Source organism: Hibiscus syriacus, unplaced genomic scaffold (assembly GCF_006381635.1).
Source record: "Hibiscus syriacus cultivar Baekdansim isolate YM2019G1 unplaced genomic scaffold, ASM638163v2 tig00111941_pilon, whole genome shotgun sequence".
Taxonomy (NCBI): Eukaryota; Viridiplantae; Streptophyta; class Magnoliopsida; order Malvales; family Malvaceae; genus Hibiscus; species Hibiscus syriacus.
Window position 1 is genome coordinate 114159 of NW_024063217.1, and position 5733 is coordinate 119891.

The following is a 5733-nucleotide window of genomic DNA, read 5'->3' on the forward strand; positions in this document are numbered from 1 at the left end:
ATGATGTTGTTTTTCGTTTGTTGTGCTGCTTTTGGTAATTGGTTTCCCTTTCTTCGACGGCGCTTCTCTTTTCTACATCGTTGGAGGTCAGTTCCATGTAATTCAATCTTTGCAGATTGTTGGATGAAATTTAAAGGCCAACAAAATCTTGCATATGAAAAAAAATATCAACAAAAGTTTTGGGATAAAGAAAATATCAGAATCCATCCAAGAAAATGGTGTCGCGTGTCATAACAGAATGGAAATCTCTCCTAAGTTACGGATTTTAATTATAGTATTTGTATCGTCTTAATTCTCTCCATTGATCTATATGTGAAACATGACCTCTTCTGCCATAATTCCGCACGGACCAATCACGACGTTGTAACGACAGCAGCAACACACAAACTACACTGTTATCATTCTCCTAAAGTTTGGGTGCAGTCTTTATTATTGAAATCGAAGCTACTTGGACGTGCCTCATTCATCCTCTTTGCATATTCCCCTCCCCCTTTCTCTCACTGTCACTCCAGTTCTCACTCCATGGATCCTCCTCGAGCTTTTATGAACGATGTCAAGCGTCTAATTGTCAAGGTTCTGTTTTCCCACCTTAAATTTTGTCTTGTTTATTTTGTTTTGTTGATAATGTGGTCTTGATTTTATGTTTCTGAATAAGGAGTAATTTGATTTATGGGTTTTGATTTACGAAGGTGGGAACAGCCGTGGTGACTCGACATGATGGGAGATTAGCAGTGGATAGGCTTGGAGCTTTATGTGCCCAGGTTAATAATTTAACAAGACAAGGGTACAATGGGAAAGATGGATTTTGATTTTTGACTTTCGATTGTAGGATTGTTTCTCTAGGAAGGGGATTTTGTGGCTAATCGAAGTGTTAATTTTGTTTTTGTAAGGATTGGTTGCTTGCAGCTTAAGGAACTAAACTCTCAAGGCTATGAGATTGTTTTAGTTTCTTCAGGTGCTGTTGGTCTCGGCCGTCAAAGGCTTAGATACAGGAAATTGGTTAATAGCAGGTTCAATTCCTTTAAAAACCCATTTTCATTTTTTCCCCTTTTGGTGTCGTTAACACTGAACAATTATTGCTTTTTCAGAAACTTTGAATTGAAAAGATTTGATCTTTGCGTTGTAGCTTGGCTGACCTTCAAAAACCACAAGTTGAGCTTGACGGCAAGGGTTGTGCTGCTGTTGGCCAGAATAGTTTAATTGCTCTTTACGACACTTTGTTTAGCTAGGTGAAAAAAACATGATTTCTTGATTTTTTATTTTGCATGTGGGAGCCTATTGATATCCTTTTTCTTTATGTTTCACTTGGTTTAATATGCAACTCAAATCTTCATGCAGCTTGATGTTACTTCTTCACAACATCTTGTAACGGGGACTGATTTTATGAATGACAGCTTCAGAGCGCAACTCTCTGAAACAGTGAAATCGTTATTAGCTTTGAAAGTCATTCCTGTTTTTAATGAGAATGATGCAGTCAGCACTCGAAGAGCACCTTACGAGGTAATACAAATCCTTTCCCTCTATAGTTTGAATCATTCTTTGTTTTTGATTCTCTTATAACCAGGAATTTCACTGGTCACATGTGATGTGGCATATTAATAGAGCCTTTTCAAAAAGGCCTTCAAGTTCAAGCTTCATCCTTTTTTATTAGTTTGTTCTATTCTCCCTTTCAGGCTGCTTATTTCGACTCTGACAAATTGATTGCAAGCATTGTTTCAGAATTCTTCTGGTATATTCTGGGACAATGACAGTTTGGCGGGTATCTTAGCTTTGGAAGTAAAAGCTGATCTCCTTGTTTTGTTGAGTGATGTGGAGGGTCTCTACAGTGGACCACCAAGTGACCCAGGCTCAAAGCTGATCCATACATATGTACAAGAAAAGCATCAGGCAGAAATAACATTCGGTGACAAGTCCAGGTTAGGTAGAGTTGTGGCGCTTCTTCTGGCATCCCTGTCGTTATTACTAGGTATGTCCCGATCCAACTCCGCAAACCTATTTATTTACAGATAACCATGTTATTAATAAATCCAGACAGTTCAACTAGCTTATTTATGTTCTTAAAAAATTTGTTCTTGCTGGTGAGTTATCATTAGCCAGTCCTCTGCATGTTTTCCTTTGTCACGTATTTGCGAGGGTATGTGTTTCTTTGATTACCGAGTTCTTTTGTCATAAACTTCATTTTTCTGTTCACTTCTTTTAAAGTGGCTATGTCACTGACATCATAAAGGTACTTCAAGGAAAGTCTGTTGGTACCCTATTTCATAAAGATGCACACCTCTGGACTAAAGTTAAAGAAGTTGGTGCACGTGAAATGGCAATTGCAGCATGGGAATGTTCTAGACATCTACAGGTAGGAAGCATTGTTTCTTATAGTAGTCACCATAATTGATCTCTTTTACTGTAAATGTTATTCATTGAAGAAATTAAGTTTGGATGTTTTTCTAAATCATCGTTATTACAGACAATGAAATCTGAAGATAGGAGGAAACTTTTGCTGAACGTAGCTGATGCCCTAGAGACCAATGAAAGTTCGATTCTGGCTGAGAATGCTGCTGATGTTTCTGCTGCCGAGGCTGAGGGATATGAGAAGGCACTAGTATCTCGCTTGGCCCTAAAGCCTGGGAAGGCAAGCATCTGTTGACCTTGGATTTTTGTGATTGAAAATAAACCAGTTTTCAATTTTGTATATGTTTCTGCCTTTGATATCCAAGTTTGTTCTGTTAATTCTTTTGCTTAAGTGCATTCCTCAGGTTTCTTGTAACTTTTTTCTGTTTTACAGATTTCTGCTCTTGCGAAATCTATTCGTGTTATTGCTGACATGGAAGAGCCTATTGGTTGTATTCTAAAGAAAACAGAGGTTAGAAATCCTCAAAAAAATATCTAAGTAGCTCGTGGATTTGCTTTGCTCATCACCGGTTTAACTATTTACTTTGACTGCACTTGGTGCAGCTCGCAGATGGACTCGTCTTAGAGAAAACATCATGTCCTGCTGACTATATTTGAGTCGAGACATGATGCCATTGTTCAGGTAACAGTCCATTTAGCTTACAAGGTGCTGTGAAATTTCACTTTCATGCAAGAATTCATGATTTCTTGTGAACAATTGACAATTTCTCTTGCATCTTTATGGATAACTACCAATCAAGTCTTGGTAATTGATGTTGTTAAGATGCTTTTATCCTAGGTACAATAAGCATGTCTTGTTCATTGTGGTTGAGTACCGTCTTTTATCTCATATTCCAGTGAGACATCATCTACTATTTGACTTTTTGCGAAGTCCTGTTCTTCTTAGCCACATTCCTTCGTCATACTTTAGAGTCCAGAACATTGGTTTCTCTTGCTAGACGGAACATAGGATATTGAATTTCAACGCTGCCCTATTTGATTACTGCATACAGAGTTCTTGTGATCTATGAGTTGTCTAGCTTTGGAATATTACTTTTATGTTATATCTCTGGGTTTAAAGTTTTTTCTTGAATACTACCTTTGTTCCTTTAATGGTTCAACAGATAGCTTCACTAGCCATTCGAACTGGGAACGGGCTACTTCTTAAAGGTGGCAAAGAAGCCAGGCGGTCAAATGCATCTTGCACAAGGTTCTAGGTTCTTGCAAATACTTATTCTGGAGCATATGCCTTGCTTTTGTTCCCCTTTAAATAATTTCTTTTTCTATATTGTTAGATCATTACTTCGGTCTTACCAAGGATCATTGGAGAGACAAACTTATAGGACTTGTTGCTTCAAGAGAGAATATTCCTGATTTGCTTAAGGTGAATTGCAGGATTTTGAGTTCCTTACATCTCTTTGGTATGAGAGAGTTTTTAAGTTTTTCTATGTTGCCACATCTTGATGATGTGATAGACCTTGTGATCCCCAGAGGCATCAATAGTCTTGTTTCTCAAATTTAGACTTCGACGAAAATTCCTGTTCTTGGTCATGCTGGTAAGACAAATATTGTGGCTCTTTGACGCACCATAAATTAAAGTTTCAACTGAACTTTTAACTTTTCATTGCAGATGGAGTTTGTCATGTTTATGTTGACAAGTCAGCTAACATGGACATGGCCAAAAAATTGTTCTGGATGCAAAGATAGATTATCCAGCAGCATGTAACAATATGGTAATTTCATTATACATAAATATCTGCTTCTGTTCCCGTAGCTGCATATTTCAGGCATATGCCTTTCTGTTTCTTAACCATGGTGTACTAGAGTACACCAGGATTTGTCAAGTTCTGGTTTGCTTAATAAACTTCTTATAGAACTCCGACGTGAAAGTATGCTTATCTGAATGGCTTTCTAACCAATCTAGTGCTTCAAATTATACATCACTTTACGGTTTTCTTAATATGCTAATTCAATTGATTCGTTGGTTTTCATGGCATTGTTCTTCTTACATGATCATGTAACCTATTCTGTTTAATCACGAGGTTAAAACATATTTGTATCTGTGTATATGATTCTGTTCGAGGCTGCTAAGTTCTGCTATTGAACTTTTGTGGCATTATTTGCTGTAGGTGTTACCCTTTATGGTGGGCCAAGAGCGAGTTCCTTGTTAAAACTTCCCGAGGCTCAATCATTACATCATGAGTACAGTTCACTGGCTTGCACAGTTGAAATTGTGGATGATGTGGAGGCTGCTATTGGCCACATACACCAGCATGGGAGGCATGTCGTGTCTCCTGGAATTCTTTTTCTTTTGCTTTCCATTGCTTTATTTATGCCTGAGTTGTTAGCTGCCTTTCTCTGAATTCCAAGCAATTTGCTCGCTCTGCAGTTCTCACACCGATGCCATTGTCACTGATGATCTTGAAGTTGCTGAAACGTTTTTACACACAGTGGACAGGTATGCTTACATCTGGCCTAACGTCATTCATAGAGTAATTACTTCTTTCTTCTGCTTAGTGCTTACCATGTTTGTGGGCATAGATGCAATAAATTGTTGATGTTGGTGTTATTACAATTCTTTATCTGTTTTTGATACAGCGCTGCAGTATTTCATAACACAAGCACACGGTTTTGTGATGGAGCACGATTTGGACTTGGTGCTGAGGTAATCAATCCCTCAAAATATCATTTGTTGGACAACATTGTCAATTTCCTGAACTGTTTCTATTTTGATGCATGAGTTTTAACAGGTTGGAGTAAGTACAAGCAGGATTCATGCACAAGGTCCGGTTGGAGTTGAAGGATTGTTAACAACTCGATGGTATGCGAATTTCTATCCTGATTTTGTTTATGATTAAATCATATGCTTGCATATATCTTCTAACAACTACATGGCTATTAAAAAACGTAGGATTTTGAGAGGGAGTGGGCAGGTGATGAAGGGGTTGTTTACAGCCACAAGGATCTTCCCCTGCAAACATAATATATAATCTGTTCCAACCTTGAGAGATGAAAGGAAATGTTTTTGTTTCTTTTCCTTTATCCTCCCCATTAGCCTGTGCCGTAACCGGTTTTCGTCCGAGTACGAATTTTTACTTTGCAGGAAAGTAATGTGAATGAAATAAATGGTTTTTATTAAAGAAATGTTTTGGGAGTCGCCATCCTCTAGGCACAAGGAAAATGTAGTTGAAGTTTGCAGATACCGGGATAGGATCATGATGATTAAGGTTATTATAGAAGAGGAAGTAGTGAATGTCCTTTCAGTGTACGCCCCACACACGTTGGCCTAGGGGAGGGGGAGAAACGTTGCTTCTGGGATCAGTTAGATGATATACTTAGGAGCATTCC

The 5733-nt window shown here is 38.1% G+C and overlaps 1 pseudogene; it reads left to right on the forward strand.

Annotated features, from left to right (window-relative positions):
• Positions 1 to 298: 298 nt before the first annotated feature.
• Positions 299 to 5413, forward strand: LOC120173063 (annotated as a pseudogene).
• Positions 5414 to 5733: the final 320 nt, after the last annotated feature.